The sequence below is a fragment of the Pteropus vampyrus genome, unplaced genomic scaffold (genome assembly GCF_000151845.1).
Source record: "Pteropus vampyrus isolate Shadow unplaced genomic scaffold, Pvam_2.0 Scaffold38, whole genome shotgun sequence".
Taxonomy (NCBI): domain Eukaryota; kingdom Metazoa; phylum Chordata; class Mammalia; order Chiroptera; family Pteropodidae; genus Pteropus; species Pteropus vampyrus.
This window is the reverse complement of record NW_011888819.1, coordinates 968,072-995,306: the sequence shown is the minus strand read 5'-3', so window position 1 is coordinate 995,306 and position 27,235 is coordinate 968,072. Positions and strand designations below refer to the sequence as shown.

Genomic DNA, 27,235 nt, shown 5'->3' with positions numbered 1-27,235 from the left:
GAGGCCAGAAACAGATGTCCAAAATCAGTGGGCAAAATCAGCCTGAGCAGGACCATGCTCCCTCTGGAGGCTCAAGGGAGACCATTCCATTCCTGCCTCTTCCAGTTTCTGGTGGCTGCCAGTACTCTAGTGTGGCTGCATCATCCAATCTCTGCCTCTGTGGCCATGTTGCCTTCTCTTCTGTGAAATCTCCTTCTACCTCTCTCCTATAAAGACACTTGGGCTTGCATCTAGGACCCACACAGGTAATCTGGGATAATTTCCTCACCTCAAAAATCCTTCCTTTAGAAAAAGGAACCCTTATACACTGCTGGTGGGACTGAAAATTGGTACAGCCATTATGGAAAACAGTATGCAGTTTCCTCAAAAAACTAAGAATTGATCTACCATATGATCCAGCAATTCTTCTACTGGGTATTTACCCCAAAGACTTGAAAACCTATATCTGAAAAAATATTTGCACACCGATGTTCATAGCAGCATTAATCACAGTGACCAAGACATGAAAGCAACCAAAGTGTCCTACGATAGATGATTGGCTAAAGAAGCTGTGATACATATATGCAATGGAATATTACTCAGCCATAAGAAGAGATGAAATACTGCCATTTGCGACAACATGGATGGACCTCGAGATACTCATGCTAAGCGAAATAAGCCAGACAGAAAAAGTTGAAAATCACATATCACTTATATGTGAGTTATAAACCTAAAAGCAACAAATGAACAGGACAAACAAACAGACTCATGGATGTGGACGATAGACTAGTGGTTAACAGAGGGTAGGGGGTAGGGGGAGAAGGAAGGTAGACAGGTTAAAGGAGGTCAAATATGTGATGACAGAAAGAAATCTAACAATGGGAAGTGAATACACAGTGTAAATATATATATGCCTTACTGTTAAAGTGTACAGTTGAAACAATGTCATCATAAAAAAAAATTCTTCATTTAATCATCAAAGTCCATTTTTTTGTCATATAAAGTAACATTTACAGATTTCAGGGTTTAGGATATAAACCTTTTGGGAGAGCCACAATTCAGCCTATCACATGTAACAACATCATTTCAGGAACTAAAAATCACAGTAGTCTGCCCTTCACAGAACTCACATTGGACACTTTGGTGTTTTCAATAAATAAAAATGAATGACCCTGGGGGTCCTGAACTTCAGTCTTTAAGCTATTTTTGTAAACCTTGTCTAATTTGACATGACTTACAAATGAGGATAAAAGAGAGCTCAGCCCTTTGCATACACTTAGCAGTTTTTTTTCCCTCTCCTGACTTTACCAAATCTTTCAGACATATGTAAGATGTGAAGAAGATCTTAAAGAGCTATACTTTATCCACAGTATTTACCCATTTAGCCAAGAGGCACAGCAATGCAAGAGAAAGAGTAAAAATTGTCACAGAGCTAGGTTCGAACCTCTGAAGTATGACTTTGGGCAAATTATTTAACCTAAGCCAGAGTTATCTCAGATTTCAGTGTTTGATTTATGCAGGGTTTTTGAGAGATTTAAATGGCACTTAACACAATTCTCAACACACTGAAAGCATTTAAAATTTTAGCGACGATTATTTTTAATACTACCTCTTATTTTCTTTCCCCACATTCCAAACTGTAGAGTTTGGCTTTGTTATTACCTCTCATGTCAAGACTCACATGTGTAGCCTTTTCTGGACTCTTTTGAATTTTATTTTACAAATCAATATTAGATTCATTGTCTCAAAATACAATTTTTATATACATGCAATTTCCCTCAGCATATAATGTACATAATGGACTCATGCTACCTACAAATTAGTCTAAATCTAGACTTTACATTTGAGGTTGTAATGGTTAATTTTATGTGTTGATTTGACTGGGCCATGGGGATGCTCAGATATCTGGTTAAATATTACCTTTGTGTGTATCTGTTAGGGTGTTTCCATTTGAACTGGTAGACTGAATAAAGCAAATTGCCCTCCCCATTAGATGTGAGTGGGCATTATCTAATCAATTGAGAACCTAAACAGAACAAAAAGGCAGAAAAAGGGAAATTTTGCTCTCTCTGCCTGAACTGAGACATGGTTCTTCTCCTGTCCTTGGACTAGGATTTATACCATTAGCAAAATTCTCCTCTTAGTTCTCATCTTCTCTAGGACAGAAACTATCTGGGAATATAGCAACTAGCAGTTTACAGTTTAGTAAGAACAAACACACTAATGTGTTTCAGTGAAGCCTCATGAGTGTAAAGATAAAGATTTGCACATAGTCATTGAAGAAAGTAGTAGAGAGAAGACGTACTTATCCCAACTGCAGGGGAAGAAAACGTCAGCAAAAATTCTTTTCTTTTCTAGGGGAAAGGGAGCCTGAGCTCTCAAAGGATGAGAAGTTAGCCAAGCAAAGATTCACAGCCTGAGAAAAAGCATGAAGTATGGAATAGACTATGTTTGCCTTGGATCCACAATGCAAGGTCAAGAATGGTGAGAAATGAGCCTGTGAAGGCAAGTGAGAGCCTGTTCATAAAGGTGTTATGAATCATGATGGTTTGCTCAGACTTTGCTCTGTAGACATTTGGGGAGCACTGGAGTGTTTTAAAGATAGGGTGTCATGGGAAATATGCATTATAGAAGATGGTTTTAGCAGAATTGGGGAAGATGACTCAGAGAATGTCAAGACTATAAGCAGGGGGTTAGTTAGCAGATAATTTCCATAGAACGAAATTTATAGAAACGTTCACAATCTCACATATGGACATAGAGACAATGCAGTTCCTTCACCTCCTGTTCCAACCTGCACACCATTAAATACTATGGATATAGTTCCACAGTAAAGTGGACAGAGCTTCAGGAAGAAAGCATTGTCATTGAAATTCTTATATATAGAGTATATTATCATATCAACTTAATTGTCAAGAACCAACACAATTAGCCAAAACTTATTTTCTGGCTACTATTCAGATAGAATGGTTATCATGATAGAAGTATACATTATCATTTGATAATGCTGGAAGGTAAATTAAATCAATGTCAGGAAATAACATGTGGATAGGGAAAGTCTATAATTTTTATCTAAGCCATCTATATGACCACACAAGATGGAGATTCTTAAGTGCCATACCACATAAAGAGAAACGCTTCTTCTGATCCTAGGACTTCTCTTTCAGAGTTTATTACCAAGGGACATCATAATGCCAAACACTAGCTCCAGCTTTAAAAAAGAGATGGCATGAGTTTCTGTTTGTTCTTGTTCATTTGTTGCTTTCATTTTTATATCTCACATATGAGTGAAATAGTTCTGTAATTTTTCTATCTGACTTATTTCACTTAGCAGATATTCTCAGCATCCATCCATATTGTTGCAAATGACAGTATTTCATCTTATGGCTGAGTGATATTCTGTTGCATATATGTATCATATCTTCTTTACCTAGTCATCTATCAAAGGTCACTTCTGTTGTTTCCATGTCTTGTATAGAATTGTACACTTGAAACCTATTTAATTTTATTAACCAATGTCACTAATAAATTTAATAAAAAAGAAAAAATAAAATTCAAAAAGTAAAAGCAAGAGAAAAAAAGAGATGGCATATTTTTATGGTCAATAGTAACATCTGTTGTTATACTTGCTGAAATACAAGAGATCACATTCTCTTCATTGGGACCAAAAAAAATCAATATCGAATGCAAGTAAGAAACATCCTCACCTTTTGGCATCGCAGTAACCTTTTCCTCCCCATCATATACTCCTCCCACTTTTTGTGCTCTGGTCACTTCTTATTTTGCAAGTCAAGGCTGGTTTTGTGGGTTGATGAGTTAAATGAGAGTCACTAAATAAGCTACTGCATTAGAGTTATAGCATTTGCCTGAGAGTGGAAACAGTTTGTCTAAGACTGAGTCAGTGGAACTCTATTGTGTTAGGGGTTTGCACTAAGTCAGTCTTCAGGCTCCTTCTTCATGCTTTTCAAAGTGTGCTGTCCTAACCTTCCTCCTGATCTGTTTGGAAGGAGGTAGTTATCTTCATTAAGTTCTACAAGATTATCAGAAAGCTTCTTCCTAAAGGAAACTTCTTCTTCATGGGGGTCATGCTATAAGTCAATTGGATACTTATCCAGAGTTTATGGAGCTATCTGAAAACGTGCGGAATTGGTAGCATTTATCTCTTGATGTAGCATATAGCTCATAGCAGGGTTTAAAACCCAGTTCAGAAATCCAATTTTATTTCCACTAAGTGTGTCTATTGTGTTCCTTTGTTTGGATTCCATTGCGTTGGTTTTATTCTTTAATTTAGTGTTCCAATCACTGGTGTAGAGTAATTCCTACTTTTTCTTGCTTTTCTTCCCCATTCATCCAACTGGCAAAAATGTTCTTTTATCACACACTAACAATGCTTCCTTTCCTGCCTCAAATATCTACAAAGACTCCTTGCCTTTATTGAACTAAATATCTCTTGACCTTCAAATTCACATTTCCCTTAATGCCACAATTACCTGTGTCTCTGCTTCCCATCCCTAGATGAGAATTTCTGTATATGGCCCCCCCGCCTGCTTTATTTTGGCAAACTAATTGTTGATAAGCATTTATTAATCACCTATGCATTATTGATTAGGGTGAAGAGACAATGACTATTTCTTGGATATGGTGAATAAGATCCATAAGGAATTAATTGTCTGGGACAAAGTTGAAGCATACATAATTTAGATAATAATATATAATTATATTAGTCATAATTACAATTTGCTTGCCGTATGTAGCAGTATTTGCACAAGGGACAATTATAGTATACTTAACTGAAAACAATACTTAAACTATTGTCCCTATTTTAGGAAATAGCTTTAATTTCTACCCTGTGTTAGACCTCTTGAAAACAGCTGCTTAATGGCAATGAATCAAATGATGTGACTTCTACTTTTTTCTTATTATTTTCTTATCTGATGGTCAAGAGACAGAAGTCAAGAGACAGAGAAATCTAGAGACAAAAGAAAAACAAAAGTTTTTATTAATATGTTATTTTGTATGCTCTTTTTCAAGATGATGCTTATTTTCCAAGTATACATATATACACACACACATATATATGTACACACATATATATATGTACACACATATATATACATACATATGTGTATATATATTAATATTGAAGAAATAAGTAGCTAGCACTTAACTTCAACTTTTAACTTCATTTAGCTAAAATGATTGCTTGTATTTATATTTTAATTGAGGGAGACTTAAATATGCAAGAGAACGTATAACTCGTGTTCCCTGATACAGCCATTCTCATTTGCCATAGGCTATAAATTGTTTCTTATTGAAAGACAGGTTTCTTTTTTGAGATTCAGAGAGAATGTGCTTTTCTAGTAGACACAGTCTTTTAAGAATAAGAGTTTCTAACATTCCTTCATTTATGTATTAGAAACTATGTAAATAAAAGATGCATGGCAAACACAAAGGTGAGATTCCTTTGGGATTAGAGTAAGGTGAGGGGAAAAATCATGTTTAAATGACTATTCGATGTATTATGAAAACTTATCAAAACTTGAAAATAAAGGAAAAACATTAAAAGACTGCGTGGCCACTGTCTAGCAGGCTCACACAAGGATGATTGATCCTCTAGGGATCTAATGGGATGTGAATGGGACTTACTTAAAGCAATATCATGATATTTTAGCAGAATTGCTAAGTCTTTTCGTTATGTTTTTCTAACATCACGTTAAGCAATACTATTTCAACCCAAATACTTTTCAGCATTCATTTCCTCAAGACAAGGATTCTAGGGTTAGGATTCACCCAGCCTCTCTCATGAACTTTTAGTCAAATGAAGAAAAGAGTCAGATCAATCCCATGGCACTTCATAAAGCTGCCTCAACTACAAAAGACTTAATTAGACTATGGTTATTTAACTTAATGTTATAAAACAATATTCACAAATTGCGGATGAGGAAAAGATCACTAGGTGCCATACTTCAAAGATGTCGCTTTAAGCGGGAAGCGACGTACATTACTCTGTCTATTGTAGAATAATTAAGTTGAAATGGTAAAAAGTCAATTGTTTTGATACCATTAGAGTTCAATTGAATCACATTAATTAGAATAGGTTGGGCTTGTTCTCATTTAGATCAGCTTAGTTTCATTCCTCTCTGTCTTGGTACGAAGCAAAATTTACTATCAGTCATCACTGAATAAAACCTTTTATAAAAGATGGGCTTTCCAGATCTCCAATTAGCAAATTACTTTGAAAGTACACCTCCGGTTTTAATTTTTAATAATGTTATTACTGCTGCATTAAAAATACATAAAACATTTTTCTAAGAAGGGGAAGACAGCAACATGAGAACGATGAAGGTATCACTGCTGCTTAGCGTGTGATGAATGCAGAAAATGAACTTGGTTCTTTTACACTCACTGTTGAGCCTCATCCTTCAATGATACGGTTGCTGAAGCCAGTTTCTTTGTCTTGTCAGCGATTCTGACACTGATATCAGCGTCCTTAAATTCTTGCCAGATTATACTCCAAGGCACATTTGAGCAATTGAATCTGACTGATTTTGGAAGAGGCATAAAAGGAATTACACAATCAAATAGTTAATAATAAGAAGATGTTCTTAAAAGATGTATGCCAGGTGCTGATGCCCTCACCCCTGCATGGCTTCCATCTAACCACTACCCGTCACACAGTTATCTGGGGCAATGGCCTTTCAAGCTCCCGGACAGGCATGTTGCCAGCAGCTGCTTCGAAGGGGGTCACATTTCAATTACAAGATAGGCTACTTATTTCCATTTAAATTCACTGAGCATAGTGAATAAGATCATCTTACATCTGCCATCAATCTTTTGCTTTGTATTTAAAAAATTACATATTGACTAAGGTTTGGAGCGTGGTATCAGATTCACATATTTCCCTCCGTATCTTTCATGTGCTTCAGGCCAAAGTGCCTTCAGAGGAGACTTTGGGGCTGGTACTATATTAGCCCAGGGCTTGAGAATTGCAGCAGCTTACTTGTTTTAGAATATGTTTATTCAAAATCTGTTTCTTCTTTATTGCTTCATGCTCATTTACATTTGCATTTCATTTTCATTGTACTATGGGCGTTGGCTTGAATCCACATGTATTCATTAACATCTCAGTTCTAGTTTATCATATTTAGCCTGTCTGAAAGGGTTAGGGTAACCTAGTATCCCAGTGTCATCTCGATAATCTCTAACTATCCTTCAGGTTTCACCTTGGATGTTCCTTTTTCCAGGAAGCCCAAAACCTCAAACACTGGGTTAAGTATGCTTCCTAAGGTTTCCATAGTGTCCTGTAATTTTCCCCATGAAAGCAAACATTACTCTGTATTGGACTGATTGCTTACTTGTCTGCCTTTCCTATTTCTCTTGATTCTTCAAGGGCAGACTATTAGTATTTCATGAAATATGTATTACATGTTCTTACTGTGCCACTTGTGAGTCTGTCAATTAAACATACCAAACAGAAATTCCTTTAATAGAGGCAGTTCGGGTATAAAAGAAGCAGCAAAGATTTTGGCATCACACAACCTCAGAGTCAAATTCTCTCTCTTAAGGGTTGATCAAACCAACTGGATTTCATTTTCCTCATTTTCAAATAGGAATATACACATCTACCTTGAAGGAATGTTGTGAGGATGAGAGCTAAAATATTTTTCATATCTAAGCAGCGAAGGATGAGTATAGATGATCACGGTGCTCTCTACTTCACAGAGATTTCCATTAAGTGTAGGGATTAAGTTCAATCTCTGTCTTTAGAGATGCTGTGTTATCTGTAAAGGAAATCTCCTTATAAAGATGTAGGGTATGAAGCATGTATAAAGCATGTAACGTTAATAAGTTATTTGCCCATTAATTCATGATGGGACCACCTCCAAACATGCTAGCCTGGATGTTGATAGTGACTCTGACAATACTGAGTAGGCTGGCAGGTAAAAGCAAGCATCATGTGTTGGGTGTTAGCTGAGATGTATCAGGGATTTCTGTTCTGAGTGGACCTTTTCTCGCAGTAAGTCACTAAAGTGATCTCATGCAAGGTTTACAGCAGTTTTGATGGGACGAGGACATCACATGGGAAAGTATTACAAGGCAAGAATAAAATCGAAATTGGAGCTCAATCAAGCTATTTGTTGAAAAAGATGTCTTCTTCCACCTTAATCCTCCTTCTTTAAACGCCCTCGAAATAGAGGCGTGCTCTCCATTGGAGGGCAAGCGAATTGTCAGACTCACTCGAAAAAGATCATCAGCTATTTTCATTCTCTCGGAGATAGTCTGGCCTTTTCTGAACTTAAATCTTTCTTGTGCTTTACTCTGAGCCCAGAGGGTTGCCAGCAGTTGTGTCTGATTGGAAAAAGTTGTGAAACAGAAACCTCATAGCATGATCCAGGCCAGAGGTTGGGGCCAGAAATTTAAATGTTCTGGGGAAAGACGCTGAAGTTGAGATGAAACAAGGATGTGTTTACTTCCTTCTCAGTCTAAGAATGTTACTTAAATGGCATGAAAGTTAACAAATCGTTTAAAATCCTAAATATTTTCTCTTGGCTCCACATGACCGCAACTTTGAGTACACTGACTAATCCAACTGTAAATTGATTTAGGAAACGTGCTTTCCTAAATTATGAGAAGTAGAAAACCTGCTTTCACATTGAGAGATGAAAAAATTCTAGTCTCCCAATGGCCAGAAACAGAAACAGGAATAAATAAATCATTTCTGAATCAAGAGAAAGCTTTGCTCACATACCTGCTGAGCGAAACCAGGGACGATCTATTGAAAGTGGCTAGAAATTTCAGTTTCTTCCTAAAAACAGTCAAGTATGACACCTGACAGAACTCCTGTCATGTAATCAGGAATTTTATATAAAATTAACTTTTCAAGGATTTGGCACAGGGCGGAGTGAGGAGGCGGCGAAGAGAATCTAAAATCTACTATTGTTTGTTTCATTCTCAATTTAAAAATGTAGAGGAGGCAAATGATATATCTATATAATTCAAAACTAAAGATCCAAATACACTAATTTCTTAATTTATCGATACAAAGAACTTTCTTGCTTTAAATTCCAGGTAGAGTGGCCAATCGGTCTCGATTTGCTCAGAATTGTCTGTTATTGTTTTTTTTTTTCTATTAAAGTTGACATTCAATATTATTTCATATTAGTTTCAGGGGTACAGTATAGTGATTAGATATTTATATTATTTAAGAAGTGATCCCCCCAATTAGTCTAGTACCCACCTGACATATATGTAGTTATTACGGTATTATTGACTGTATTCCCTAGGCTGTACTTCACATACCTGTGACAATTTCAAAACTACCAATTTATGCTTCTTAATCTCTTCACCTTTTACACCATGCCACCAATCCTCCAGCCCTCATTTTGGCAACCATCAGCTTGTTCCCTGCATCTATGAATCTATTTCTATTTTGCTCATTTGTTTACTTTATTCATTAGATTCCACATATAAGTGAGATCAGTGGGTGTTTGTCTTTTTCTGTCTGACTTATTTCACTTAGAATAATGCTGTCTAGGTACTCTATGTTGCCACAAAAGGTAACATTTTATTCTTTTTATGGTTGAGTATTATTTCATTGTGTATATGTACCACCTTTTCTTTATCCAATCGTCTATTGATGGACACAGGTTGCTTCCATATTTTGGCTATTGTAAATAATACTGCAATGAACCTAGGGGTACATACATCTTTTTGAATTAGTGTTTTAGATTTCTTCAGATAAATACCCAGAAGTGGAATTTCTGGGTCATAAGATAGTTCTATTTTTCATTTTCATTTGAGAAACCTCTAGGCTGTTTTCCACAGTGGCTGCACCAATTTGCAATCCCACCAACAGTGTATGAGGGTTCTCTTTTCTTCACATCCTCGCCAATACTTGTTGTTTGTTGATTTTTGATAATGGCCTTTCTGACAGGTGCAAAGTAATATCTCATTGCAGTTTTAATTTGCAGTTCTCTAATGATTGATGATGTTGAGTGTCTTTTCTTACGTCTATTGGCCATCTGTATGTCCTCTTTGGCAAAATGTCTATTCAGGTCCTCTGTCCATTTTTTAATTAAATTGTGTTTTTTTAGTGTTAAGTTGTCTGAGTTCTTTATAAATTTTATATATTAACCCCTTATCAAATGTTTCATTGGCAGATACTCCTCCCATTCAGTAGGTTGTCTTTCTGTTTTATTGATGGTTTCCTTTGCTGTAGTCCTATTTGTTTATTTGTTCTTTTGTTTCCCTTGCCCGAGGTGACATATCAGTAAAAAGATTACTAAGAGCAGTGTCAGAGAGTTTAGTGCCTATGTTTTCTTCTAGGAATTTTTTGGTTTGGGGTCTTATAATTAAGTCTTTAATCCGTTTTGAGTTTATTTTTGTATAACATGGTCTAATATTTTCTTCTTAGCCTTTGTATTTCTGTGGTGTCAGTTATTGCTTCTTCGCTTTCATTTCTTTCACTTCTTTGATTTTATTTATTTGGGTAGTCTCTTTTTTTTATTGAATCTCATTAAAGGTTTACCAATTTTGTTTATCTTTTCAAAGAATCAGCTCTTGGTTTCATTGATCTTTTGTATTGTTTTTTCAGACTCTGTTTCCACTCTGATCTTTATTATTTCCTTCCTTCTACTCACTTGAGCTTTGTTTGTTGTTTTTCCAGTTCTTTTAAGTGTAAAGTTGTATTGATTATTTGAGATTTTTTGTTTTTTGTTTTTTGAGGTAGGCCTGCATTGCTGTAAATTTTTCTCTTAGAAATGCTTTTACCATGTCCCATAGATTTTGGGTCATTGTGTTTTCATTTTTATTTGTCTCAAGGTATATTTTAATTTCTTTCTTGATCTCATTGTTAACCCTGTTCATTGTTTAATAGCATGTTATTTAATAATTCATTGTTTAATAGCATGTGTTTGTGTGTTTTACAGTTTTCTTGCAATTGATTTCTAGTTTCATACCACTGTGGTTGGAAAAAGATCCTTGATATTTCAATCTTCTTAAATTTATTGAGACTTGTTTTGTGGTCTACCTGGTGGTTTATCTTAGAAAATGTTCCATGTGTTCTTGAAAAGAATGTATATCCTGCTTTGGAGTGAAATGCTCTAAAAATATCAATTAAATCAATCTGGTCTAGTATGTTATTTAAGCTGATATTTCCTTGTTGATTTTATGTTTGTAAGATCTGTCAGTCAGTGCCAATGGGGTGTTAAAGTCCCTTCCTATGACTGTATCACTGTCGCTCTCTCTCTTTATGTTAGTCAGTATTTGATTTATATATTTAGGTGCTCCTATATTGGGTACATAAATGTTTACAAGGGTTATGTCCTCTTGTTATATTCATCCTTTTATCATTATGTATGTCTTTCTTTGCCCATTATAATGGCCTTTGTTTTACAGTCTACTTTGTCTGATATATGTTTTGCTACCCCTGATTTTTCTTGTTTCCAGTTCCATAAAGTATCTTTTTCTATCCCTTTACTTTTAGTATGTGTGTCTTTTAATCTGAAGTGAGTTTCTTGTAGACAGTGTATATGTGGGTCTTATTTTCTTATCTATTAAATAACCTTGTGTCTTTTGGTTGAAACATTTAATCCATTTACATTTAAAATGATTATTGATAGGTACATACTTACTGCCATTTTATTATTCATATTTATGTTCCCTTTTTTCTCCCCCTTCTTCTTAATGAAGACCCTTTAACATTTCTTGTAATACTGGTTTGGCAGTGATGAACTCGTTTAAATCTTCTTGTCTGAGAAGTTCTTTATTTCTCCTTCAATTTTAAATGACGGCCTTGCTAGGTAGTGTAGTCTTGGTAATGAATCCTTGCTTTTCATCATTTTGAATATTTTGTGCCGATTCTTTCTTGCCTGCAAAGTTTCTGTTGAGAAATGAGCTGATAGTCTTATGGGAGCTTCCTTGTAAGTAGTAAGCTGCCATGCTCTTACTGCTTTTAAGATTCTTTGTCTTTAATCTTTGGCATTTTAATTATGACGTGTCCCTGTGGTGGGCCTTTTTGGGTTCATCTTCTCTGAGCCTCTCTGTGCTTCCTGGACTTGTATGTCTACTTCTTTCACCAGGTTAGGTAAGTTTCCTATCATTATTTCTTCAAATAGAGTCTCAGTCCCTTGTTCTCTCTCTTCTCCTTCTGGTACCCCTGTGATGCGAATGTTGGTGTGCTTGATATCGTCCCAGAGTCCCTTAAACTATTTTCATATTTTTTTCTTTTCTTTTTGCTGTTTTGATTGGGTGTTTTCTGCTACCTTGTCTTCCAGATAACTGATTAGATCCTCTGCTTCATCTAAGCTGCTGGTGATTCCTTCTAGTGTATATTCATTTTAGTTATTGTAGTCTTTATTTCTGACTGGTTCTTTTTTATGGTTTCTATGTCTTTTTTATGTTTACTATCTATTTGTTGAAGTTATCACTAAGTTCCTAGAGCATCTTTATAATTATTGTTTTGAACTCTGTATTTGGTAGATTGCTTGCTTCCATTTCATTTAGTTCTTGTTCTGGAGTTTTCTTCTGTTATTTTATTTGAGACATATTTCTTTTTTTTCTCATTTTGGCTGTTTCTCTGTTTGTTTCTATTTATTAGGTAGATCTGTTATGTCTTTCAGTCTTATGTAGCCTTTTGTAGTAGGTGCCCTGTGGGTTCCGGTGGCACTCTGGGAACATACCTTGTGTGTGCCCACCTTTTGTAGTTGAGCCTTGATTCCTGTTGGCATGTTGGTGGGTCATATTGATCCTTAGGCTGACTGGCCATGCCCACAGCACATGAGCTGCTCTGTGTGGGCTAACTCCAAGGAATGAAATTTACCCCAGCAGGCTCTGGTGCCTACCAGGACCGCATTTGGAGTGTGCCCTTTTTGGGGTAATTAGGTGGTGCTCGGTTGTGGTCTGAAGCTGGCTAACAGGTATGTTGGGTCTGGGGCCCTTTAGGAGGGGCTCCCATGCAGGCCAAGGTCAGCTGTTGCCTATGAGCGGTCACCTGGTAGAAGCCACAAAGTGCTCTGTGGTTAGTCACTTGCCTGTACTGAACCTAGAGGTGCGTGGGAGAGGACACACTGTGAAACGAGGCTGGCTGCCACCTGTACCGAGGCTGGGGCAGCTCAGCAAAAGGCCCAGAGCACCCCAAGGCCTGTTGCTGCCTTCTGGCTGCTCATGTCTTAGCTGATGCAAGAGCCTCAGGCAGTATGTGAGTAGGGTGAGGTGGGATCTCAGGGAATCACCAGGATAGGGCAAGTGGTGTTTACCAGGTTAATGCAGATTTAGGTTTGGTGTCAGTATTGAGCTTGGAGCTTTTCAGAGCACACCAAGGCCAGCTGCCACCAGCCTGGGGCCTGCGGAACCCCGAGAGTTGTCCAAGAAAAACTGCAGCCTGGGCCGGGGCTGGCTGCTGGCTGTTGAAAGTGCCTCCAGGGGTGTGCCAGCCAAGGTGGGCTATTTGCTGCTAAAGAGGCTTTTGCAGTTCATGAGATAAGGCTGGCTGTCCTCACAAAAGTACCTCCGGCTGTGCAGTAGAGTTGGGTGGGGCGGGGTCCCAGGGATCACACAGATGGAGTGAGTGGAGCTCACCAGGCCAATGAAAATTCAGATTTAGCTGCGTGGGGGGAGGGCTCAACACAGGGAAGATGGCGCCCATCTGTGGCTGCCCCCGGAGGAGGACTCAGCACAGGGACAGGGTGGCTGGTCCTCCAGTCCTTGCCCAGAAGCTGCACAACTCAGTCTCTCCCTGCACTTCTCTGACACCTTCCAAGCTCCTGACCCTCTGCTAGGATGAGCGCCAGCAAGCGAGTGAGTCTGTGCGTCGGCCCTTTAAGACGGTGCCTGGGTTTTCGGCAGCCTTCCGTCTCACCCAGGTAGATTGAATCCCCACTGTTTTTCACAGCCAGGTGTTGTGGATGCTCCTCTTCCTCGCACCAGTGTTTCAGCCTGGGAAGCCTGGTGGGTGGCTAAGGTCCCTCGTTTCTCAGTGAGCTGTCCCTCCGGATTCTCAACTGCCACACGAGGTTGTGAGACCAGTCTGTTTTGCATCTCTGCCCCTCCAAACAGTCCCCATGTGGCTTCTGTATATTCTTAGTTATAGTACTTGTGTTCAGCTAGCCTTTGGATGGTTCTCCAGGCTGATCATTCTATAATTTAGTAGTAATTTTAATGTGGTCATGGGAGGAGGTAAGCACAGCATTTACCTACATTGCCATCTTGCCCTGGGGCTGCCTGTTCGAAAGTCCTGTGTCCAGGGGACATCTTTAGTCACAAGTGAACCAGGACAGTTGGTCATCCTAATTTCAAGACAATTTTAATATTGAATTGTCCTTTATTAAAGTAAATAGGCTCACAGTATCAGTCAAGGTGTTATTTCTGTTTTTGAAAATCACAAAATGTTCTTTACTTCCATAACTCAACTGAAAAAGGTCTTTCTGGGTCATGTGTTTCAATATAGTTTGTTAATTTTTAAAGCTTTATTGAGGTATAATGACAATTAAAAATTGTATGTATTTAAGACATTCAACTTGATGATTTAATACACATACGTATAAAGTGTTCTAATTTCTGAATCAGTAAAATACAACATCCCACAACATAGGTGCAACATTCACTCTGTGCACTCAGTGGGTTCAGCAGATCGCAGTGCTGGAGAAGATGTCATGGATGATCTAATTCCTAAATTTTATAGGCAAAGCAAATACATGTAAGTCAAATTCAATGCGAGATGTTCTAAGAATATTTCCTGTTCAAAAAATCCTATAATAAACCTTTCATAAATGTTAGTAATTGGTCTTAAAAGACTGAATTGTCATACCAGCCTAGTTTAAGTTGTCTATGTTGGCATGCGTAATTTAGAATGAAATTTGTCTTTTTCTTCATGTGCACTCACGCAGGGAGTGTTGGCTGCCCTTGGCCTACAGAAGCTTGATAGCTTAGTGATGCCTGGGAAGCTGTGCCCCAATCTCCCAGTGGTTTATAGCCAATGAATGAGCAATATTCGGGTGTGTTAGCCTCATAGGGGAACCACACATACTGGGGTGAAATGCATGTTACAAAAGTCTCCTGGTGGAATAAATTTGAAGCTAGATTTCTCCTGGCGTCTTTCTCTCCTCCACCCGACTTCCCTCACTCCCTCACTAGTTTCTTCTGAGAGCATTCCCTAAGAAATTACTTGCCCAAGAGTCCCCATCTCCAGTTGTACTTCTATGGAACCTGTTCTATACTATATCTTATGATATATAAATAAATAATTTACTAAAATTTATTCAAAACTGGCATTCGCTATTGTTTGGTCATTTATGTTAATAACGCTAGTATCTTCAACAATGTAAAACTTTCCATAAGAGAAGAAGATGGAAATCAGCATATTGACTGCCTATCAGGTTATATCTAATCTAATTTAATTATGATCAAGACCCTGCAAGGTAGGCATTTTTACCTCCTTTTTTTTTATCCATAGGAAACGGAGTCTCATGTAGGTCAAGGTAGAATCGTTATTTAATGGGGAATCCAGCTTAACTTAGGTTTTGTCTCATTGCAAAGACTTTGTTAATACTGACTGTTTTTTGTTATTTTGCTCTTTTGTCTTCCTTTACTTCTCTCTCCTTTTGTCTTCAATTCCTCAATTTATAATCCCAGTCTAAATGTGATGAAAAAATCTTTATTTCACCGATAATGAAGAATCTCATAGTCAAAGTGAAAATTTTTGGACTTGAATTTTTTATAAGCTGTAATTAATTAGAAAATTCATATCTGAAATAATGAAAATAGAATGAATAAAGAGCACTCATATAATTTAGTTGGGAAGTTTGATCCTATGTTAGAGTCAACATATTATGCACTAAAGTCTGAAATGTGAATTCTATCAAGCTAAACATACACAGAATAATTGTCTAAAGCTCAGCTAACCTTTTATAAAGAGCATTTTATTTGTTATCTTTGTTTTCAAAATGTTTTGTTGGCAAATCTTGTTGATAAATGTGAAGACTGTGAGGGTAATTGCAATCCTTGGCTAAATGTGTGCTTTGTGTAAAGATGTTTTGTTTCCATTTCTAATAATAGCAAGATGAAAAGAAAATCTGTAACTCGTTGAATGGAGCAAACTTAATCCAGGTTCAAACCTGGGTCAACGGTTTGTCACATTCACAAATTTTCATTATTTCTTTAAAGTCCCTTGCAATTGTTGGAATTGTTTTTTAAAATATTTGACAGGACCACACTCATCATCTATATTGATCCAGAAAATTGTTACTTTTCAATTCCTTGCTAAGAAGAATTTTAATCACAAATACTGTTCACTCCTCCACCACTACCTCCTTTTTTTCTCTGGTCAGATAATGTTGTTACCAGCCTGCTTGGCACTGGTTCAGAATACTTATTTTAAAAAGGCGTAGAATATATAGAATGGATAAAAGAAAGAGGCTTTCATAAAAGACAATGCCTTTACTCTTATTTTCATGCCACATAAACTTTAAAGATATATTTTCCATAGACTCAATGAAAGAAACAAATGAGTAAAAAACGTCTAACATTTATACCTAAAAGATCAGCTCAAGTTATTAGTATCAAGACCTGACTTTCCAAGGCAAACCATTGATTTACATAAAAACCAACAAGGAACGTTTTCATCCTTTTCTCTTAGTGTTCCTTCACGGGCTGCACATAGAAGGAGTCAGTATTCAAATATAATTTTCAAGTGATAATTAGTCTGACGTTCAAATCACTGGTTTGTAATTTCAGTAATGTAGACAACGAAAGCCCTGGTCATGGGCTGAACTTGTCATTTGGTCCGTGGAAGACCAAGAAGGGAAGGTGAAGGATGATGAAGAAACTCGCCCTCCTCCTCTGCAACACCCACTTCTTTCCTCATATCCCCAACTCTCCTGCTGTTCTGAAAATCAGAGAAAAAGGAAGGTTCGATCTTGCCCTTTCTTCTTTCCTTCCTACCACTTTCCATCCCACAGCGTGAGTTCATCGCCGCTCTGTGTTGCTTTGTTAGATTTTCACTTAGATCTGACATCTCAAGGGCAAGAGGCCATGCTTATTTTGGCTTAGGTCTATTAATGTCTCTTTCAGTATTTTTCCTCTTGTGAACACTAATGAAAGTTTACATAGGAATAATGGCACAAAATAAAGCATCGATATACCTCACATTTTTGGTTAGTGATGAATTATAAAATACACAGGGAATAGAGGGTGGGCAACATGATTTAACTTCATCTTCATACTTAAAATGCAATCTTTCTCAAATTGGCATAAGAGATTATCTAAGTCTCTAGAGGTTGAAATACACACACACACGCACAGTGTATATAATGTATATAATATATAATGAATATACATATATATAATGTATATATTTAGTCATTTCTTCAGGTACACACTTTTCTCAGGTACATTCTCAAAATCTCTGACCTACAGAATTGGTCTGAATCATTAGCGCATTCTTTATGAGCTAGCCTCTACTCATCATCTACTATTTTACCTTTTACCATGATTCATTCTGTCACCAACCAGTCTCCAAGTATGGAGTACCCTTTCCCCCATGCTGCGTGCCACACTCCAACTCATTGTCTAACACTGAGGCCAACTCTCACATCCTCTGGGAAGGTTTTTGGAGAAACTCAGGCGGAAGAACGCTATTGCCCTTGTGACCCGCTCTGTACCTTAAAGATACCTCTAACCTCTAAGTCCCTCAAAGGTAAGGCACATATTTCCTTTCATGTCTATCTTATTTGAATCTATTTTCCTTGAAGTCAGGGCCCATGTCTCACCTATCTTATCAGTATAGATCTTGTCACTATTCCCAACACATAGTCTATCTTGCTTAATATTGAATGTAGAATAAACGTTTCAGAGAAATCTTGATAAATGATATGTACGAGTATTTGTTCCTTCATTAAATGGTTCTACTCTGTAAAAATTTCAAAATATAGGTGATGTAGCTGACATTCACTTGTTTTCTTGCTATAATGGAATCTTGACTCTTAGTTCTTCCTAACTCTCAGCTGATGGTGTTGTTATCTTACTGAGAAAGCAGAGGTGATGAGTTACTACTGTCATGTCTACGATCTCATCACCAGCATCCAATCTTATATTCTCTCGTTTCCCTCCTGTCACTGCAAATGAACCATCCACGCTTGTATTCACGCGTGCACCAGACTCCCTCCCCCCTTACCTGTACAGAGCCATTGCTCCAACAGTTTCTCTCTCTCTCTCATTATCGACTTGTCCTTCTCTGACTGGATCATTCCAATCAGCATGCAGATGTTGCTACAAACTATTTCACCTTTGGAAAACTCAATCACACAGCCCAATATGCTGGATATTTTCACAAATGCTATTCGCTTTCATTCTTGCAACTGTGTGTAGTCGAAAGCATTAGCCTTGTCTGATGACACAAGGGTGTGAGGTACATAGAGGTAATAAAAAATGAGGCATGGATTTAGACCCGTATTTTCTGACTCCAAAGACAGTGTTCAGCTGAGAAGATGACCAAATGTATTAGGATAGGAGCCAAAGAAGAACACGCCCTGTTGTATGAGTGTCTGCAAGAATGACTCTGATTTGTTTTTGATGCTCAGAGGCTGTTCAGCCTACTCCTCCATCACAGTTTCCTCCACAGCAATGTGAGAGAGCTGGGGAATTTGCCATATTCCTATTAAACTTTAACATTCTATCATTCTGTGATAGCACTTAGGGAGTAAAATGTAATTCTGCCAAATGGTGAAGTTGCTGAATAACTGGACATCAGAGAAGTTATGGGTTACTATATTTTCAGTCTAAAGCTTTTCAATTCTTTTACTATTCTATAAATGCAATGAAAGTAACAGAGAAGCATAGAAGACACAATCATATTTGGCATCAAAGAAGTCTGACTACTCACTGGCCAGAGAGAGCCAGATGTAATAAAACCCCTCATCATTTCATTCTTCAGGGCAGAGCAAAACTCTGGGCCGTTGGCATCTGTGCCTTTTCAGGCTTCCAGGAGGCACAGCTATGCCATAGACTCAGGAGTTTTGATGAATGTTCTGAATTTCACAAGGTTATTAGAAATATCTTTTAAAATAAATAAAAACACATGCATAAATAAAGAAGTATTGTTAAGTGTTTTGGGGTATTCTGGTTACATACCGCTAAGTGGAGATTAAAGCTCTACATAGCAATCTTCAAGTTGTGGAAACTTAGATTTGAGAGGCATGGAACACAGAAATGGGGACCATTGGCTTTATGGTGCAACAGCTATGGTTGCATCATGTTCTAGCTTATAACCTCGGGCCAGTCATCCAGCCTTGCTAAACCTCAGTCGGTTTTGTCATATAAAATGGAGATACGACTCATCAGGCTGTTGTGAGGATCAAGTGAGCAAATAGATTTAAAGCATTTAAAATGTTGTATGTTTCTAATTATTGTTGCCCCCAAATTATTATTTCCTCAGAAAGCCTCTGAAGTTCTCCTAACAACTTGTCTTCAAAGTAACTGAAAATGCTGTGCACTTTAATGCAAGACTAAGCTTTGGCTTAGTTGTTTAATTGTTTAGTTGTTTAGCTGTTTTTTTGTATGTTTGTTTGTTTTGTTTGTTTGTTTTGCTGAGTGCATGAGCTCTCTTAGAAGTCAGCCTTTGGCATTTGGAAGGATGCTGCATCCCACCTGCCTTTTAGGTGAGCAGTTAAGTGAGGAAGATTCTTTACCAGCGGGCACTAAAAAGACCCCTGGCTCATGTCAGGATCCATCCACCAGTCACCACCAATGCAGATCCCTTCTTCCTTCTTCAGATTTCCTTCCAATTGCACTTCTGCAATTTTTGTTGCTCCTTAATAACATCTATTTCACATAGTTTAGGTGGACAAGGAGCTCCCAATGTGATTGGCTATTATTTTCAAATATATCTTTACCTCGCTTCTGTCCTAGACCCTCTTGAAACATTCAAGGTGGTGCTCCTGGCTATATACCCCTCACCATCAGGAACCACAATAATCTTTGCGTCCCCCACAAGACAAACATGTGAACCACTCACTTAATAAAGAAGAGGAACTTTATAGTTTAGTACTCCAAACTGTGGACTGAGCAATTGGGCAATTCTTGCAATGATGAGGGTAAATACTCTGGGGTAAATCTGACCAGCAAGCTTATATAGACTTTATTCCAGTGGGCTGCCCACGGGGGGTGAGCTTATCTCTTTACGTGATATTCCTGGGTTGTCCGACATGAGGTACAGAAAATGTAAGATTATTAGGATGGAAACGTAGTTGGACAGCCTTCTGTCCACTTTTGAGAACATTTACTGTAAGGACACAGACTCAGAGAATTTTGCGATCACTGAGACAAAGACTGGATGTGGCTTGCCAAAGTCACATAGCTCATAAGTCATTGGATCAAGACTGGACTTTTTCTTGAAGTCTAAGATTTAAGTGTATGGGAGTGAGTGTATGAGTGAGTGTGTGTATGTCTGTGTATGTGCACGTGTGTGTGTGTGCATGTACACAGACATGTATTAGAAGCACAGCACCGTAACACATTATGACAAATAGTTAATGGAAAGTTGTTATAGGCATATACTAATACACGTTATTAAGCTTTCCTTCTTTAAATGGATTGGTTTGTCCCCAAGTCATGAAAAGCACTTGAGTGGCTGAGCCAAACACACAAATCTAACAAAGGACGTTAGTTCTCTGGACTTCTAATGATCTTTGTTTAAAAAGATCTGAATTTGATTTTTACCGTAAGAATCTTTTAGCTTTAAACTACGGCTGATTTAAACTGGTTGCAGAGTTGTAGGTGTCAATACATTCCAGGCTTGAACACAACTGGAAAGCATTGCTTCTCCTTTTATTTGTATTTCAATAAGATTTTTATTTGTAGGGCAGTCTTTGGCAATTCCTTCTCTAGTTTCTGTTAATTGATTCATATAATCTGATCATAATTTTATTGATAAATATCAGTGTTTAGCACCATCATTTTTTGAAATGCAATTGAGCACTCTGTTTCTAGTCTGGAGATTCTCAAGAGCAATTAGTTATACTGAAAGAATCACCAAGGACGTTTTCAACATGATCCTTCAGCAAGGAGTCTCTCTTTTTGCTGAAAGAATGGGTCCATTAGCAATGCAGTATTTGAAAACAAATGCTGAGTATTAAAATGGCTATTGAGTCACATTTAAGAATTTTTGAAGACATTAGAGAGGTTATTCCAAAAGTCACTGCTCAATGGAAAAGGGAAAAATTGGAGTTATAAAATGCCCATATTTTAAGAGGAGAAAATATGGTTCTGGTCCCTATGTTTTTGTAGGGGCTACCTGTTAACTCTGTGGCATTCTTCACTAGGTCTTGTATTATTTTAATTAAGTTAACTATTAACTATTTGCATTATGTCAACTATACATTTATTATATACTTATACATAATAATTATATGTTATGTTAACTCTTTGTGTTAGCTATCTCTTCTCCAATTGATTGTTAATTTCTTGATGGCAGGAATTGTTTTTCTTATTTTTGAATTCCACTATCTACATTTGATTGATATCAAAAATGTTTGTGGAGGAAGTGATTGAATAAAGTAGCACTTCTAAGAGTTACATACTTCTAAGTAGTGGAGGAAAGGTAGAGAGGAGGTAGCAAGACCTGGATATTGGATATTCTGCCTACTGGTTATGATACCTAATAAAGGATATAAGATTACATGACAAGAAACAAATATCTGTGTCCCACCCTATTGTCCTGTCCCTTTTTCTCTCCTCCTGGAAAGATCTGGACAAGCAGACTGTATAAACTGCAGATCAAAGAGTTAAAATAATTTGACCTCCTCAAGGGCCTGCTGGTGAAATTGGAGATTTGCACAGAGCACACGGCATAGATATAGTTAAAAGTGGAAATTTCGTTCATTTGTAGCTCCAAAATTACTCCTCAGTCCCACTCCAAAGAAATTTTTGAATTTCGAATTCTTTCCAAGTTTAGAATTTCATTTTTCATGCTGTGAATACGCATGAAATGAATGACACCTTTGGGTATTTATTAACTCCCTAATTGATATAACCATTCATTTAGAAAATTTTTGTTTTGCTAACACTTTATCATGGAATTACTAACAGTAAGATCAAGAGATGAAGGTACTTTGGGGGAGATGGTGCAAAGAAAAGAAAATAAAGACTTTCATAGATTTCAAAAATTTGTCAACACTTTGCTCTGTATCCTGAATAGAAGAGTCAACAACCATAATTCATTGTGGTGTTATTTCATTTGTTTTTAATTAAAAGAGGCTCCTTCTATATCTATTGTATAGATAGACTGATGGACTAACTATACTATTACTGTCTTAGTCAGGTCCCCAGAGTATGGTACAATGACAAATATCTGAAATTCACTCTCAATCTAAGCAATGTAATCTCTGTCCAGTCACCCTCAATTTTAAGCCAGTTCTCTGAAAAGCTATTTAAAAACAAATCTAAAGTATACATAATAATGGTGATGAAAATAAACATTAAACAAAGGAAGAAATGATAAACATAACCTTTAGACCGCATAACTTCCTTGGATGTCAGCTATTTCAGGAACTGAAATGATGCATTTATCATATTCTCATCTGTTCAATATATAATTATTTTAACTATTATGTGTGTTGTTTATAACCCATTATCTTGCAATAACAGCTTGCATGGATCACTGCATAATTTAAAAATATAATAGCTCTTCTTGCCAATATTTGATTTCCAACTCTAAATCTGCTGACTTTAACTATATCTATGCCATGCACTCTGTGTAAACTTATTTTTATTTCCTAAGGATTTATTTTAGAATATCCACATGGCTTTTCTTTTTTGATAAACTAGTTTGCTTTGACACTGGTTAGTTTGGTGACTTGTGTGTCAAAATGTAATAAATTGGCTTCTGTACTTGCAAGACAACTAAATGGGCAAGAACGCAAATCTGAGAACCAGTAGGTGCGAAGTGAGTGGGAATAGAGTACGTGTCTAATTATGTAGATAATGTGATCAATTAAACCTGGAAATCAAATCACTCAGTCTTGAATTACTCAAATTACTTTGGTCATATTAGTCAGATTATTGTCTTTGTTGAGTAGATAATAATTCTTATAGTTAATATGTTCTTCGTCTATGAGGGTAAAAATTTAGATCCTATGTGGGTTTAATTTATATCTATCTCTGGTTAGCCTGGTCGGATGAGATATTGTATTAAGAAAACATTTATTTATTTAGTCACCAAGATTTACTGAGCATTTGAACTGTGGCGAGTTCGAACTGAGTGCTATAAGCTTAAAATACAAACTCGATTTCAAAGAGCTGTTATGAAAATAAAATAATAATTTTATATTGATTAAATGTTAAAATAATATTTTTGGTCTATTGGGGTAAGTAAAATATGTTATTAAAATTAATTTCACCTGTTTGATTTTATTTTTTAATATGGCTACTAGAAAAATCTAATATCTATGTGCCTCACATTTTTCTATTGGACAGTACTGAGATATTTTCTATTTTATATAAAATAAGAATGCCTGTTTCTTTCTTCAAGAACCCCTGCATACCCTACCCTATTATGAGCTTCTTTTTCTTTTTCTTTTTGATAATCATTGTCATCATCTGGTGTACTATATTTCCTTTTATATATGTCTGATTCCCCCACTAGAATATCAGCTCCATGAGAATGAGGACTTTGTTCTATTTAGTGAGCGTTGCTGGTCTCTAGAATAGGGTCTGCCACATACAAGGTGTTCAGTAAATATTTATTAACTAAATGAATGATGGAATACTAGATTTCAATGAAAATGAATGAACCAGATACATAAATATGAATCAACTTAGATATATTTCAAAACTTAAGATTGATTGGAAAGGCAAACTTCTGAATGACACACACACACAAATACATATGCCCACGTAAATACACATACATATATATGCACATACATATACATGTCTATGTATATATGTATTATAAAATGACATTAAGTAAGTTAAACACATCTCTGCATGTGCACTCATACATGCAAACACACAAACATAACAGATTGCGGTAGAGAAAGTAAATTCTTCAATCAATGTGATGGGGAGCAAGGATATGAGTAGCTAAATGGGAGAAAGGGTAACTGACACGAGTCTCTGAAGACTGTCTTATAAATACAAATGTTATTTAGAATCATAGAAACTAAAGAGAATTTGGCAGAACCTATGCTGACACCTACTTTCAGCATTTCTGACAGGTGACTGGTCACCCAGTAACAACTTCAGGGACAGAGTAACAGAAAATGTAAGCGTTTCCAAAGAGTAGATAGAAGTTGGACTGAGTATCCTGCCAGATCCAATGTCATCTAATTAATCCAAGGGACAGCTTATCCTGGCAATCAAATTAAGTGGCATGTGATAATGGGAAGTGTTATTCAGTGGAGCCACAGTAGATTACCAACATGTCAGAGCTTATGTTTCTCCAGGGATTTTAATTTTTTTTTCAACTCTGTAATTTTTCACATGGATCCCATATAGTAAAAGCAAAACAAAATGAAAAAAATAAAAAAAAAAACCCACAGAAAATTAAATACTGGCCTACTAAGTAAAAGTCTAAATAAATATTAAGGCAGATATAAGTGCCCGAGTGGAGAATTTTATCTTTTACTTTTTGATTTTTAAAAGCTTGAATTTTAAATATCTTATTTACATATTCAAATTTATAATCTTCATTCCATAAAAATAAAACTAATAAATTACATTTTTATAGCAAGACAATGCCAGAAAGTTGCCCATATTTTATATAGGTCTCAGTGAAATCCCATATACATTGGTATCTGGAGATAATTTTTCACTAGTATATAGTAAATTTGTTTTGGATAAGATCAATTAGGAACTAGTTGTATAGTTTAAAATCAAGTATTAGTTCCGCAAAATTTATAACTAATTTGCTAAATTTTAGTTTCCTGGGTCCAGCACAACAAGCATCTTCTATTTTTTATTTTATTTTTATTTTTTTAAATTTTTTGCCTGTGTGCATATCTTTTTTTTTTTTCTTTAATAAGCATCTTTTAAATGCCTACAATGTACAGACATAGTGCTCTGAGGACACAAAGATAAACTGACTTTCTTCTTATCCATGGGAAAGATCTTACAGTGTCTGAATGAAGCATGTTAAGTGCTAGCATAGAGACATACAGGAGCTATGTTGTCCAGTAGAGGACCAATCTCCAAAGAGAAGTTCAGGAGATGCTCACTAGAGAAAATGAATTCTGAGTAAGAGAGTCCAAGTGGAACATGGGAGACAGTGCTTTCCAGGCTGAAAGGAGTATGACTGGGAGATGTTACAATGCATGTTTTAATCCGAAAAAGAAAAACTCATGTATCTCCACTATTTGAGAATAGCATGGTGGATGCAGGAAGCTACAAGCAAATTTGTGTTTCTAGAGGGCAGAATACTTACTATGCATTTATGTACATCGCTTTGCTTATATGTGAAATAGGTTGGCTGCTGTTAGAGATTCAGAAGACCAACGGCTGACCCAAACATGAGAAAGTTAGGGTGGACTATGGACTATGGTTTGACTCCCAAGTGACAAACAAGGGCTACATGAGAGCTGACTAATCGAGGTGGTGGGCCAACCAGGGGAAGTCTGCCGCATCACAATTAGAGGCATTCGCAGAATTTCCAAGGAAGGAATGGGTGTTTCCCATGGACCAGATTTGGATCCAGAGTTTGTTGGTGGGATCGTCCTGGGTTATATAGCCAATAGAACTGTCAAGAGGGGTGAGAGACTTCAACAGGAAGAGCAGGAGGCATACTACTGGAGGTCATCAGGCTGAGGAAGCAATGCATGCTTCCATCTGAAACAGATCTGTTACTTAGGTCATAGAAACATCAGGAGAGACTGCCGCACAGGAAATCATACAGTCAAAGAAAGCGCTTTGAGAACAAGAGTTAGCTTTAAAAATCTCCCAGGCCCTATGAGGGTACCCGCTTAAATTACCTGCTGATTTCTGAGAGCACAGCGTAGCCCCAAGCAAGAAGTGTCCAGTTTTAATATAGGGTCTGTAACCCAGAAAACAGTTAAGGACCACTGCCATAACCTAAAATTTGTAATTCACTTCATTGTACTCACAGCTCTCTGCCCTTCTCAGCACCTGTCATCATAGAGCCTCTTCTCTCCAGTTGCCTCAGTGAGCTCGTTCCTTCTGCAGCTGCTGCCACTGCTTTCCCCACAGCCAGCTAGAACTTACTCTGGATTCAGAGGGACTCTGATCTCAGGCAGGAAGTAATTCAGCTTCCTCAGCATTCACATTCAGCTGTCGTTTCCCAAACTGACCTGAGATGTGGTTTGGCAGGGTTTCTTGCTGGTTCAGCCCAGCTGATGATTACCCAGCATCTTGGGGCCTTTCCTGGACAGTCGTGTGTGTGCTCCATGATCAAAAGTTCCCTTATTCCCTGGCATGGTTGCAATTGGCCTGCTGTAGGCTGCATGCCCATCTCCATGGAACTCCTAATTTTCCACTACTAGTTCCTATTCTCCTTTTTGCAAACCCCGCTACTTCATCTTGGGCTTCAGTAATAATAATGATGATGCTAATAATAACAATCGCAAGCACACGGTGCTAACATATGCTGGGCAATGTACTAAATGTTCTATGTGCTCTGCCTCATTTCTTCCTGACAACTGCTTTACATGATAAACATTTTTAGCAGAACCTTCCATTTAATGAGAGCTATGCTTTATTGAGCAACCGCTGCATGCCAGCCATTTGCTCGGCTGTGCTATAATATATGTAACTGCCACAAACGTATAGGGTGGGTATTTTTATACCCATTTTATAAAAGAGGCCTCCGAGAAAGACACTAAATGGCTAAGTTTACGCAAATGGTAATCTGTGATTAAATCTCAGGGTGTACACTCCTGTTACTAGAGTTATGAAAGCCGTCCTGTTCCAGAGATCCCCTGCCCCACATCCCCATCAGAACTAGGACCCCGGTCCACAAGTCCAGTCTAAGCCCTGGCACTATCCTATTGAACTGTTACTACATGGGTTATTCATGTACTGAGTGTGTCCTACGGTACTTGCGTATAGATTGTATGTGAACTAGGGACTCAAGATTGGAAAAGTACGGCTTGGAGATAGACATGCAAATCATTTTGGTGGTGTAACAACAATCATAATAAATGAGGAGCCAACATCGATGGGTCAGGGCTGGAAGATAGGAGCTAGTGCTTAACTTGAGACATAAAGGATGACCCGGAGGAGGCATTCAGTCAGAGGTGAGAGAATTTGGTAG

General features: G+C 37.3%; 1 protein-coding gene across 7 annotated transcripts in view; it reads right to left on the bottom strand.

The window, feature by feature from the left end:
• Positions 1–27,235, bottom strand: part of GRIK1 (glutamate ionotropic receptor kainate type subunit 1) — a 361,909-nt gene that overhangs the window by 54,428 nt on the left and 280,246 nt on the right. The gene's annotated exons all lie outside the window — the stretch shown is intronic.